Here is a 14409-nt window from a genome sequence, read left to right on the forward strand (position 1 = left end):
ATTAGATATAAATATGGAATAATTTTACATAATCAGGCTACTCTGCAGTCTGCTTCCTTCTTTTAGTAATATCTCTCCATCACCATAAACGGAGATTTACATCATCAATTCTAACCCTGAATATCCTACAATGTGGTTACTGAAGCAGCCCTTTCTGAATTCTACAGGGTATTATATCAAAGATGGTCAGTATGTCCACATCGCTGTTAGCCAGGGGGCTTTACACTATCAAAACTGTGCTGTGACAAGCCTTCACACAGCCCCAGGTAGTGCAGTCTGATGTGTTCCTATCATAACTGAAGCTACGTGTGAATGCTCGCCAGATGCACAGCCTAGAATCAGAATTCTTTCAGGAGGTTGTTGATTTACTCGCACCTCCTCATTGATGTTGTTGCTTTGATTCACTCTCTACTGTGTAGACTGGCAATGAAGCCAAAAAAGGCAAAATGCCAAATACCACCCTGAACACCTGGTTTTGGTCCCAATGGAAAATGGAAGCCTCTTGGCCAGCGCCACGGTTCACTAGGCTGATCCTCTGCCTGCGGCGCCAGCACCCTGGGTTCTAGTCCCAGTTGGGGCGCTGGTTCTGTCCTGGTTGCTCCTCTTCCAGGCCAGCTCTCTGCTGTGGCCCAGGAAGGCAGTGGAGGATGGCCCAAGTGCTTGGGCCCTGTACCCGCATGGGAGACCAGGAGAAGCACTTGGCTCCTGGCTTTGGATCGGCGCAGCGCACCGGCCATAGCGGCCATTGTAGGGGTGAACCAACGGAAGGAAGACCTTCCTCTCTGTCTCTCTCACTGTCTAACTCTGCCTGTCCAAAAAAAAAAAAAAAAAAAAGAAAGAAAGAAAAGAAAAAAAGAAAAGGAAAGAAAGAAAAAAGAAAATGGAAGCCTCTGTCTCGGCGCCAGAAGACTGTGCTCCCTCCCGAGGAGACAGGGGGATCCTGTACACAGGAAGATGTGGTCCCCAACTCATCTCCCTCCTCGCTTTCTAAAAAATGAAGGAAGAGGGAAAATACCCTCTCCTGGAAAGCTGCAGACTCTGGAAGCGGGAATTTTGCTGAGTGAGGAATGCTGCTCACAGCAAAGTGACACAGGTGACAAAGCCCCACTCTGCCAGGCTCTGCAGTGCAGCTTCTGTTCTTCAACAGCTGATGGCCGGAGCCGGCGCCGGTGCTGTGGCATAGTGGATTAACGCCCTTGGCCTGAAGCACCAGCATCCCACATGGGCGCTGGTTCGAGACCCAGCTGCTCCACTTCCAATCCAGCTCTCTGCTGTGGCCTGGGAAAGCAGTAGAAGATGGCCCAGGTCCTTCAGCCCCTGCACCCTCATGGGAGACCCGGAGGAAGCTCCTGGCTCCTGGCTTCGGATTGGTGCAGTTCCAGCCATTGCAGCCATCTGGGGAGTGAACCAGCAGATGGAAGACCTCTCTCTCTCTCTCTCTCTCTCTCTCTCTCTCTCTCTCTTTCTCTGCCTTTCCTCTCTCTGAGTAACTGACTTTCAAATAAATAAATCTTTTTAAAAAATTGAAAAAAAGAACTGATGTCCTAGGACAGGCAGGAAAGGAGGCCCACACGAGTGCACAGTGACTAAGAAGGTGAAACACGTAAAAGAACATTGCAGTTCCCAAGTCAGGGAGACCAGGCAGGAATCGGGGTTTGAGCTGGGAGTGGATGGACAGCCATGGCTTCAGTAGGTGGAGGTGGGCATGCAGGCACTGCAGCTGCGGGGACAGCATGTGCACAGGCAGAGGTAGGACAGTCACTTCTGCTGTGCCTTGGGGATACAATGGGGATAGTGCCTGCTGAATTTGCATTCGACAAGGAAGACAGTGAACAAAGTGTGACTAGTATGATGACCCTCTGGGTACTCAAATCAAACAAATGAATCTGATTGGCTGAGATACAGGGTAAGACAAGTATTGTACAAAAGCCTGGTGAGACAGTGTGGGTTGGGATGTCGAATACCCCAAGCTGAGTATTTGGACTGAAGTCGGCCGTCTGTGCGACCCCCTGAAGCTCCTGGGTCAGGGATCAGTGCACCACAGTTAGGTCTGGCAGCGCTGTGCAGGACTGGGAACGGAGAGGAGTCAGGTTTCTCTGGTTTCTCCAAGTTTAATATTTTATTTAAGCATCTCGTCTTACCATCAAAATGGAGCCTGAACGCCTGGCAATTAACTCCGTCTCTATTTTCGCTCCTGAAGAAAAGGATAATAACACCTTCCCCTCCCAACTCCTAAGGAACTTTTAGAAACACTTGGGTTGTTTTATTTGAAAAGCAGAGTGACAGAGGTAGAAAAGAGGAAGATACAGAGAAAGATCATCCATCTACTGAAACTCTCCAAATGCCTACAACAGTCAGCAGGTAGGCCAGGCTGAGGCCAGGAGCTAGGAATTCCATCCATGTCTCCCATTTATGTGACAAAGACCCAATTCCTTGGGGCCATCATCTGCTACTTCCCCAGTACGTTAGCAGGAGGGTGAATCAGAAGCAGAGTAGCTGAGATTCAAACCAGCACTTGGATATTGGATGCCAGAGGTCCCAAGCAGCAGCTTAACCCACTGCATCATAACACCTGCTCATAAGGGACATTTTTAATGCAAATGAGATTAAAAAAAAACTGAAGGGTTCTTTGCAAGAAAGATATATTATAAATATCATTATCATCATCATTATCCTCATTAACTCTTATCACAGCAAGTTTGGATCCATCAAAATGTCATTCTTATTTGAAACATCAATCACCTGCTCCAGAAATAACTCAGGACTTTCATCATTGATGTCTCTGATCTGGCCTGACAGCTTCCATGGTGAATTCGCAGGTTTCCTTGGGCTGCCCCACAAAAATACTCGCAGAGGAAACTGTTGGCAGATAAGAACATTTCCCCTCTCCCTTCCCCCTCCAAACACTCATTTGTTAACATAGTGAAAGCTGGACCACTTACAGCACAAGATAAGTGAGGTTATCGGGCTTTTAGGAGAGTATGTAAGTGCCAAAAATGTTACTGTCTCTATAAATAAATAAAAGATTCAAACAAGTATGCCAGCGAACTTGATGGTAAAATATTGCCTGGGCTGGCCTGTGACATGAATGCCTAACAGCAAAGACGGGTCTTTCAATTTTGGGAAGCCCCTCCCTAAACAGAATTTAGCTGTGAATACAGAGAACCAACTGGGATGGAAAGCACAGGCCTAAGCAGATAGTCTGCTTGTTTCCTATGCTTCAGTTTTGCCCCCAGTTTTACTGTTATAATTGATAAGTTAAAGTAGTACAGATAGAATTTAAGGTATATGATTTGATAGAGACGATTTTGATTTAGTTTTGGTTTTCTGTTTCTGGTTTTGTTTTTGTTTTTTGCTTTTTGTTTATATATATATATATATATATATATATATATATATACACACACACACACACTCATTTAATAAGTAGAGCAATAGAGAAAGAGCAAGATCTTCAATCCACTCGTTCACTCCCCAAACACCAGCAACAGCCAAGGCTAAGCTAGGCCAGAGTCAGGAGTCAGGAACTCCATGCAGGTCTTCCTTGTGGGTGGCAGGGACTCAAGTACTTCAAGCCAAAATTGGCACTCTCTCTGGGTACACCTGATGTTTTTGGTTTGCTTGTTCTTGTTAGTATTGTATTAGGAAGGCAGAGAGAGAGAGAGCTCCCAAATGCTGGTTCACTCCCCAGCAGCCAGGCTTAAGCCAGAGTCAGGAGCTAGGAACTCAGTCTGTGTCTTCCAGGTGTGTAGGTAGCGGGAGCCAAGTATTTGAGCCAGCAATGCTTTCACCCAGGGTCTGCACTAGCAGGAAGCTGGAGTCTGAAGCCAGAGCCAGAAATCAAACCCAGGCATTCCAAAGTGACACAAGCATCTTAACCATTAGGCTAAATGCATGCTCTGAACTGGACATTTTGATATACATATTCATGTGAAATAATCACCATAATCAAATTAGTTAACATATCCCTCACCTAACATGGCTGCCATCTTTTTGTGTGTGTGCACATGTGCATGAGTCTTGAGAATATTTTTAAAATCTTTCCTGTGAGCAAATCCCAATTCAGAATCATTGACTATAATCTCATTGCTATATGCATCAGATCTTTAGGCTTCATCATCTTGCATAACTGATATTTTGTATCTTTTAATCAACATCATCCCCATTTCCCCCTTTAAAAGTAATTTTTAAGCTCCTGCTCATGGACAAGAAAACTTGTTGATTAATTAGTACTTTGCGGAAAGAACTCAGAGGACAAATGTTCAGAATCAACTGAGATGCTCTATGCTGCACATTCAAATTGCCTTACATCCCATAGGGGTGCAAAGATTCTAAATATTTCACACTGATGTAAGGAAAGTTCAGGAAACAAACAAGTTTTGATGTCAAACAACAATCTAACTTTGTAGAAACATTGGCTTTTCTACTTCTAGAAGCAACTTGTGGAATGAACACTGACTTGTGGATCCAACAGAAGCTTAAGATTCCAGGACAGGATGTGAACAAAAAGTCATCTGTTTTGTTTCCAGGGGACCCAGATGGGTGTGTGAGCCACCCCCCACCAAGTTAATGCCAGGACAGCAACAGGGCACTTTCTTCCTTTCTGGGCTTGACAATGTTCCCAGGGCGAGATGGTACCGGGAGTCTGGTAGGTCACAGAAGTCACCCTTATAGGGTTCATGTGCAGAGATTTTTATGAAGGTGCGTTTCAGGGGTGTGAGGATTCAGGGGACAAACAGGGGTGGTGACACTGAGAAGCCAGCTGTCAGCAGCACTCTCAGGCCCAAAGGGATGAGCATAGGGAACTGTGCTACTGGGTGTGGGACAGAGAAGGCAGGAGCACAACCCCAGCCAGGGACCAGGTTCAGAGGAGGGCAGAAGGGCTAAGCCTCTGTCTGTTTACTCTCTGATCTGCTGGCCACCCCATTGGCTGAACACAATGAGCACAACCCAAGATGCCATGGAAGGGGTGTAGGAGATGCCTCCAGCAGGGATCAGTCTCCCAGCACAAAAACGCTGGAGAAAAGAGCAGAGGAAGACTCTGGAACGCACAGAGGATGTCAGCACAATGCCACGATGAAAACGAGCTCTCCGACCATCAGATGGGCGCCATCACCAAGTATCTCACAAAACTGGCATTTAAATCATAACTCTCGGCAGATTCCTCCAGCACGTGGTCATTCCATGCTCTGACCCTCCCTCTCTCAATATAGAAAATGATTGGAAGGGAACCAACAAGAGAACGTGAGCACGCGTGGCCTGCGGGTGAAAGATTGCTGCATTCCAAACCCGTGAGTCTTGGACCTCTTTAGTAAGCACTATGTTCGTTCTAAAATTAGAGCCGTCTCTTGGGCACCTGGCATCCCAAAGCAGTGAGTTGCTTTTTTGCAGCACTCCTGTGACCTTCTGCTGACATAAAGTGGTTTAGGATTCTGTGTCCCCCTTTTCTCTGTCCATCCGACCCACCTCACCAGGCACGGGCTGCCTCAGTGTTAGGCACTCAAGTGGCTCATGGGGATAACAACCAGGATACACTGACAGCAGTGAGCCGCCCTTTCCTGTGGGTGTTCCAGTGGAAACTGACCGCCGTGGGCAGGCTTGGCTAGAGAGGTTGCTCTGTCTGGTACATCTACTGTGGATAACATCGGTGCTACAGGAATGCCTTCACCGCACCGCGATGCTATGATGAGGTCTTCGTACTGTTCTGCTCCTGATGACTTTTCCCTGCACCAGCCCCGGTCTCCCAAACGGCTGTCCTCATTTGCTGGGTGAGGTGAGGACAGAACACTGTGGTCACCTAGCAAATGGCAGTACCAAGGTTTCCACCTCCTGCGTGGCAGTGGGAGGAGTCCTGCAGCTCCCCTCCTGAGTGAAACTGCTGGAAATTATTTCTAGAAAATAAACATTTAAAAATCTCTGCAAATGGTCATGCATGTATATAATAAATGAAGATATTTATACAAGAAAAATCTATAAACTCTGTAAGATCACTGAAAGTCTATGGCATTTGAACTAAGACTCACATCCTTCCTCCCCACTCCCAGTTCAGTAGGACAGAAACTCCACTCCAGACTCGTGAGCTAAGAACACAAGGCTCCCTCTCCTTGCAGATCCGAATGAGAATCCGCCCTCCCGGTCAGGGGCAGAACGTCAGCATTGCTCACTCTGCCTGCTCCCACCCCTGCCAGTGCATATGTGTTGCTGGACAAGGGTGCATGTGGTCAGCAGGTGGCTGTTCTCTTCTTCTCCTGCCCTCCTCTAATGGATGCGGTGTCTACCTTGATGGCATGGCATCAACAAGAATGCATGGATCCTGCATGCCCTTGCCTTGGCTCCTGGGGTGGGATTCCAGCCTGGAGACACAAGCCAAAAAGAATGTACTGCCTTCCTTCCACCTAGCACCCAGCAACTAAAACGAATGTGTCTCTCAGAGAGAAGTGGGCCATGCTCTCTGCCCCAGCTCTATAGGGATGGCTTCAGAGAGATGGCTGAGCTCCCAAACCTTCCCCAGAGAGCTGGCTTCATTTGCGCTGGAGTATAAAGTTCAAGTGTAAGGGTGCCCTCAAAAACAGGGAGGTTGTGGCAAAAGGCAACTGGGAGGAGAAGGGTAGACTCCTTGAAGAAACAGGTTAAAAGGTAGTCTTCTAGATCAGAAAGGAAAAAGTAAAACTACCTGTACTTGTATTTGCAGATGACAGAATCTTGTATATGGGAAAAAAAAATCCTAAAGAACCCACTAACAAAATCATTAAAACTAATAAATGAGCTCAGCAAGGTTTTAGAATATAAGATCAATATTTTAAAAAATAAATTGTGCTTCTGTACACTTACAAATGAACAATCCAAAATGAAATTAAGAATACAATTCCACTTACAATAATATCAGAAAGAAAAAATATTCTCACTTAGGAACCAATTTAACAAAAGCAGTGCAAAACTTATTCTCTGCAAATTACAAAACATTGTTGAAAGAAATTAAAGCTCTAAAGAAATGGAACAGGAACTGGCACTGTGGCATCAGGCACTGTGGCATCAGGTAAAGCCACCACCTGCAGTGCCGGCATCCCATATGGGCACTGATTCAAGTCCTGGCTGTTCCACTTCTGATCCAGCTCTCTTCTTTGATCTGGGAAAGCAGTGGAAGATGGCCCAAGTGCTTGGGTCCCTGCACCCACATGGGAGACCTGGAAAAAGCTCCTGGCTCCTGGCTTTGGATTGGCACAGCTGCAGCCATTGAGGCCATCTGGGGAGTGAACTAGTGGATGGAAGACCTCTCTCTCTCTGCTTCTGCCTCTGCCTCTCTGTAACTCTGCCTTTCAAAATAAATAGATAAATCTTAAAAAAAAAAAAAGAAAAGAAAAGAAAAGAAAAGAAAGAAAAAAGAAAAAGAAATGGAACAGCCACTCATCGGTTAGAAGACTTAATGTCATTAAGATGCCAACATTCCCCAAATAGGTATTCAGATCCATCATCATCTCTGTTAGAATCCCAGCTGGCTTCTTTGTAGAAACTGACAAACTTGGGGTGGTGTTGTGATCCAAAGAGTTAAGCTGGCGGCCTGTGACCTCAGCATCCCATATGAGCTCAGGTTCGAATCCCAGCTGCTCCACTTCTGATCCAGCTCCCTGCTAATGCACCTGGGAAAGCAGTGGAAGATGACCCAAGTACTTGGGCTCCTGTCACCCATGTGAGAGACCCAGATTGAGTCCCAGCCTCCTGGCTTCAAACTGGCCCAGCCCTGGCCATTGCAGCCATTTGGGGAGTGATGATGGGGAGTAGATGAAAGATAGCTCTCTCTGTGTCTCCCTTTCTCTCTGTAGCTCTACCTTTCAAATAAATAAATCTTTTTTAAAGATTGACAAACTGATTCTAAAATTCACAGAGAATTGCAAGGGGCCCCAAAGAGCAAAAACAATATTTGAAAAGAAGAACAAAATTGAAGAAATCAGAAATTCAAAAGCAATGATAAGAATGGGCATTTAGCCTAGCAGTTAAGACCCCAGTTAAGATCCCTATGTATTATGTGTTATGGGCATGGATTTCAAAATGTTTGCACAAAAATAAACTTAACTTTTTAAATATTTTTTAAATTGTTATTTATTTTATTTATTTGAAAGGCAGAGAGACAGAGAGAGCTCCCATCTTTTGGTTTACTCCCCCAAGGCCCACAGTAACCATGACTGGACTGGGCTGTAGCTGGGACCCAAGAATTTAATCCAGGCTTCCTATGTGTGTGACAGAGACTCAACTACTAGAAATATCACCGCTGCCTCCTAGAGTATGTGTTAGCAGAAAGCTGGAAGCGAGAGCAAAGCCAGAACTCCAATCCAGGCACTTCGACATAGGATGCAGGCATACCAACTGGCATCTTAACCGCCATACCAAACACCTGCCCACAAAATAAACTTATTTAATCCTATCTTTCCATAAGCTTTCAGAAATACCTTACTATAGCTGAATGGAATATAACTGGAAGTCCATAAATAAATCTGTGTGTCCAAAGCCCAAGACTACCCAGTGGGGGAAAGAATGGTCACCTCAACAAATGCTGCTGGGACAACTGGATTCCCCCCAACACACAAACACACACACAAAATGAATTTGGATCTTTCTGGGACTTTATAGACAAAATTAACTCAAAATGGATCAAAGACCTAAATGTAAAAATTAAAATATAAAACTTGTAGAAGAAAACTTACTGGTAAGCCTTTATGACCTCACATTTGGCAGTGGATTCTTAGATATGACAACAAAAAATATGAGCAAGACAAAAAATTTAAGTTGGAAGTCAGCTATCTTGAAAACTGTTATGCCAGAGAGGAAGTAGAAAGACAAGCACTGAATGGGAGGATATATTAGCAAATCATACATCTGATAAAGAGGCTACATCTAAAATATATAAAGAATTCTTACAACTCAGTAACAAAAAAGACAAGCTTTGGAAATGGACAAGAGACCTGAAGATACATTTCTCTAGCGAAGATGCACTAGCAGCCAATAACCACAAGGAAAGATGTGTGACATCGTTAGTCATCAGGAATGTGCAAATCAAAGTCACACTGAGTTGCTGATTCACATCACTAGAACAGCCAGTATCAGATCCTCAGAGAATGACAAGTATTGGTAAAGATGTGGAGAAATCAGGACCCTTACTTATGCCATTAGGAACGCACAATGCAGCCACTTCAGAAAAGAGTCTGGCAGTTCCTCAACCATTTCAACATTGAGTTACCATCAGAGCCAGCAATTCCACTCCTATGTGTCCAACACCCAAGAAAAACTTAAAGCATAACTCCACCAAAAACATATAAGTGAATGTTTACAGCAGCAGTACTCAAAATAACCACCAGATGTGAACAGTCCAAATGTATCCCAACTGATGGATGGGTAAATGAAAAAACCTATACAATGAGAAATTATTCAGCTATAGAAAGGAACAAAATACTGAACATGCTACCTCGTGAATAAACCTTAAAAATCGTATGCTAAATGAAAGAAGCAGTCACAGAAGCTCGCTTATGGATGATTCCATTCATGTGAAATGTCCAGAACAGGTGGATCTCTAGAGACAGTGGATTCATGGTTGCTTAGAACGTGTGGGGGAGGAGGCAGGGATAAAGGAGATGATAGCAAAAAGACAGGGGTTTCTTTCTGAAGTGATGAAAATGTTTGCAAATTGCGTGGTGATGGCAGCATTTATCTGTGAATATGCCCAAACCACTGAATTGCACACATTAAATGGGCGAATGGTTTGGAATATGCACTCCTCAATAAGGTTGTTTTTACAGTAATAACACTCTTTCTGTCTTTCTTATCTCAAAGGGAGGTTGGGGCATCAAAGAGAGGATGTGTATAAAAGGACTTGGCACTCCATGCAGTGCCATACAAATGTGGCCGATTGTGTTACTGAATGGGATAAATCAGCTTTTCACCAGCACCTGTCAGTACAAAACTCAGAAACTGCCATTCCCGAAACTACCTTAGCCCTCAGTTGGAACTGCTCTTCTTCAGTGGTTACAATGCATTGGCAGAGCTCAACACTCCAAGGAGTGCTATGTGATAATTGCTGATGGAATGCTTCTTCCCATAATAGCCTTTTGGAAAAAGAAGAAAACATTTCCTTTATCTTTTCTCCCAAAACTCAAGTGTGTATAACTGCCATGCACACCAAGTCCCTTCTACTGGCAACCCCAGGGCCCGCGTGGCCCTTGCTAAGTCCCTCTGAGCTGGAGAGGGTAAGCATAAGGAGATGAGAGTCCTATTTGCTCCCGGCAGCAAGTTTGAGAGCAGAACCGACAGACCCTGTCTTGGCCAGGTGAGCCCAGGAGCAGAACACTAAGGCAGTCCTTTAACAGAGAAGAAGGAGGGAGAAGTCAAATTAGCCTTTCTGGTGGGCGGGCCTGGTCAAGTCCAAGGGGTACCCCTGTTTCATCCAAGTGCCCACCTTCCCTCCCGGACCAGCCTCCATCTGCAGTTGTTACAGACTGCAAAAAGTTGCTGCCTTCTTGGTCTTTTTTATTTTTAATTTCGTAAATCACTCTGCCGCCACCCCCTTTTATAGCTCTGGGGTGCCAGGACATCGGTGTTAAGTACCTTTAACCTCACAAGTGCTCCAAGAAGCCAGTGACAAAACTGACCCAGGCAGGCTCGACCACTGGGCAAAGTCCCAGGGCCACTGAGTGTGGCACTGGGATCAGCCCTGATTCTGTCCCCACGCTGCTCCACAGCACAGTCTGCACTCCAGCGTGAGTCTATGCTGCACCTCGGAAACAGGTGCCCTATTGAAATTTCGAACAGACAGCGCATCAAGCATTTCAAAATGTGTAGTGCTTTCTTGCTTCTGCTTTTCTATACTAGTGCAGGCGCGTGCGCGCCCACGTGTGTGTATGTGTGTGTGGTCCCTCTCCCCCTGAGGCATCCTTTGATTTGACCTCAAAAACAAAGGAAACCTGGACGTCCCCGTTTGCGGGCCCCGGTTTCGCAGAGAAATTGTGGGGTGACAGCGCCCTCAGGTGGTCAATTCGCGTTTTCCCAGCCGGCCTTTTGGCCTAGGGGAAGACGCCCCGCCCGGTGGGTGCGCTGTGGCGACACCTGGAGCCATTTTTACGCTCTTGGTAAACGGAGCCCACCCAGGACCTGGTCGGGGAGCAGCCGGGTCGCCTCAGAAACCCATTCCCGGGCCCGGCCTGAGCGGCTCCGGAGGCCTGGCCTCTGCCCTCGACTGAAAGCAGAGCGGGAGTCGGTAGGGGCTTCGGAGTCACAGGCTCTGGGAGCTGGCGGGGTCCGCAGCCTTCATAGCCAGGGGCTGGCCGCTGAGGCCCACACCCACATTTCCTTCTGCAGAGCTCCGGCGTTTTAGCTAAGGGCTTGTTCTCTTTTGAGGAAAAAGGAATCACCTAAACCCGGACCAGGGCGGGGGCAGCCAAACTACTTCTCGAGAGAATTTATTCACGTCTCGGCGGGAAAGATGAGCGTTCCCATCACAGGTGCCCCTCACCTGGTAACAGGTGTTTTAAGAGCAAGGAGAGAGCCTAAGGATAATGAAAGCCAGCAGGGGGTGGGAAAGACAAGGTGGGAAAGAGAAGAGGAGATGGGGAGGGTGCGGGAGGATGGGATGGGAGGGGGGACAGTGGAAGAGGGGTAGTCTCCTTTTACTCACCGGGGTGACCCCCTGTGATCCCATCCAGAAACATCCTCATAGCTACACCCAGAAATAGTGTTTTGCAAATATCTGGCCACCCCGTGACCCAGTCAAGTTGACACAGAAAATCAGCCATCACGTGTGGCCATAGCACCTGTCAGCCATACTGCTCTGTCAGCCATACTCCTCCAGACTGCTCTCACCCTAGGCCCAACTGAATGGCCTGTCCTTACACCAGATCCCCAGTACCTAGAGCAAGACTTAATGCAGTAAGTACTGAGCGCTCAGGACGTATGAGAAATGAGGAAACAGACACCTGTAACCACCCAGAGATTTGGCCCAACGTGAAGTAGTCGTCTCATTATACACCTGAGTCCTGCTGGGGCACGGAGCTCCTCCAGCAAGAGCCACGCGGGTCCTTGCCTTCCCAGAGCTGTGCGAGGTCTGAGCCCGAGCAGATGCTCAGTGAGGGCTGAATGGGGCCATCACTTACGTACTTAACACTCATGTACTTAACACTGAGGGAGGGAGTGGGACCCGCCGGCCATGTGCCCGGGAGCTAACTCAACAGCACTGTTTGTTCAGTTTACAAACCACTGTCTGACATGCTCTTCGGACCAATATCAGAGACCTTTGCAAACCCCCAGCTTTGCCTCTGTTGTCACCATAGTTACCCAGAAACTGTCAAAACATATAGGACCCCTGCGGCGACAGCCAGCAGTCTGCCGGGAGGAGCCTGTGTCAGCACCTGAGGCCCTTCCGGGGCAGGATGGAGGTTCTTATCAAATGAAGGCTGTCCCAGCCCGAAACCCTGAGCCTGACGGGAGATTCGCTGTGATGCTGTGAGAAAGGTTTCCAGACAATTTAGGAAAAGGTGAGAGACCCAGCCCAACTTCCTCAGTCTCTGCTGCTCAGGAGGAGGTAAAGAGGCACATCTACCTGTGGCTGAACACCAGCGCCAGCACCAGGGGCCCGGGGAGAGGCAGGGAGGGGCGGGAAGCCTCCAGAGGAAGGGGGCGCTCGGCAGCCCCCTGCTGCTCAGGGCACACCATCGCTCAGGGCACTCTTGTCTTCTGCCAACTCCCATAGTGGCAGAGACATGGGCTCTGGACTCAGAACAGCTCCCAGAGCCTGGCGCGGTCATCGTCTAGCTTAAGCCATGACAGGGGAGCTTAGAGGGCCATCCCACACCCATGACCTCCTCGGACTCCCAGCGTATCCCAAACAGCTGCAATAATCACCATTGTGAGGGACCCTGAAATGGCCTTGATCTTATGTAAGACACAGTCACCCCTCAGGAGCATGGGGGAGTGGATCCAGGACTCCTGTACCCACCAAAATCTGCAGCTGGGTGTATTTGCATGTAACCTATGCCCAGCCTCCTGGAGACTTTTAATCATCTTTTACTTCTAATGCCTACTACAATGGAAATGCTGTGTGAGTAGCTGCTACACTGTATTGCTTAGGGAACAATACAAGGGGGAAAAAAAGCTGTACAGGTTCAGTACAGATGCAACCATTGTAGACCTAACTACAGAGTACCCAAATGAGCTGGGAGGCAGACGAGCCTGGAGAGAGACCGAGAACCTGTGACATAGTGGGAAGCCACAGCTGGGAGGGACTGCACGTCCCATCATTCCTATGAATTCAGCACTCAGGGTGCAGCAAATTCAAGCTTTGCTTTTTAGAACTTTCTGGAATGTTTCTTTTCTTGAATATTTCCTATCTGCTGTTGGTTGATTCTTCAAATGCAGAACCTACAGATATGGGGGGCCTGTTCTATGAATAGAATCATATCAGAAAATTTTAGCATTTTTTGTTATACACAATCTAAGTTGTCACGGTGTGCATTGTTTTATGTCAACACAGCTTCAAGATGCATTCTAAAGTGACAAGTGACTACCCCATCACCACCCTGAGCCCCTCTTATAGGAACAGAGGGTCTTCAAAAAGTTCATGCAAAACACACATTCTGAGAAAAGCATACATGAGTTGTTTATTAAATTTTGCACCAAAATAAACTTATGTTTTAATTCCATTTTTCCACAAAAGTACCCTTGCATGGAAATTGTGGAGCCAACACTGGCAAACTGCTAGCCTTCTCTAAGCCTCAGCTTCCTCCTCTGCTAAAGCAATAAAAATAGTTGTTGAATGCCTTCTGTTTGCCAGGCACCAAGCTAGATGTTCTGGTGCAAAGTGGCTCATGGAATGCTTACAACAAACAGTATAGCGTCAGGCCCGCCACTCTGAGCCTTGGTAGAAACAATAATGATGGCAGTAAAACAGTGCTAAAGCTGCTGGAGAGGATGAAGATGAGGAAGTAGAGGAGGAAGCAGACAAAGGTGAGGACGATGAAGCCATGGCCCCTGCTGGGTGGAGGCTCTGCCACACTTGGACTCCACCAAGCACTTTCCCTCCCAGCCATGGGACCTGAAAGATTTCCACAATGGTCCACACGTGGTTTCATTCGTCCCACTCAGTTCAAGAGGGGCTGGCTGCCTTGGGACCGGCCATGTGGCACAGCAGGTTAAGCTGCTGTCTGCCATCCTGGTACCCCATAAGAGCACTGGTTCAAGTGCAATCCAGCTCCCGGCTAATGTGCCTGGGAGGACAATGGACGATGACCTGAGTACTTGGGCCCCTACCAATCACATGGAGACCTCGATGGAGTCCCCAGCTCCTGATTTCAACCTGGACCAGCTGTTCCAGCCATTTGGGAGTGAGCCAGTGGATAAAAGATATCCCCCCACCCTCGTCTGTCTGTCTCT

The 14409-nt window shown here is 47.2% G+C and overlaps 1 long non-coding RNA gene across 1 annotated transcript in view; it reads right to left on the bottom strand.

The window, feature by feature from the left end:
- Positions 1-14409, bottom strand: part of LOC103350133 (uncharacterized) — a 43339-nt gene that overhangs the window by 809 nt on the left and 28121 nt on the right. The window lies entirely within an intron of this gene.

This window comes from Oryctolagus cuniculus, chromosome 7 (assembly GCF_964237555.1).
Source record: "Oryctolagus cuniculus chromosome 7, mOryCun1.1, whole genome shotgun sequence".
In the NCBI taxonomy this organism is placed as follows: Eukaryota; Metazoa; Chordata; class Mammalia; order Lagomorpha; family Leporidae; genus Oryctolagus; species Oryctolagus cuniculus.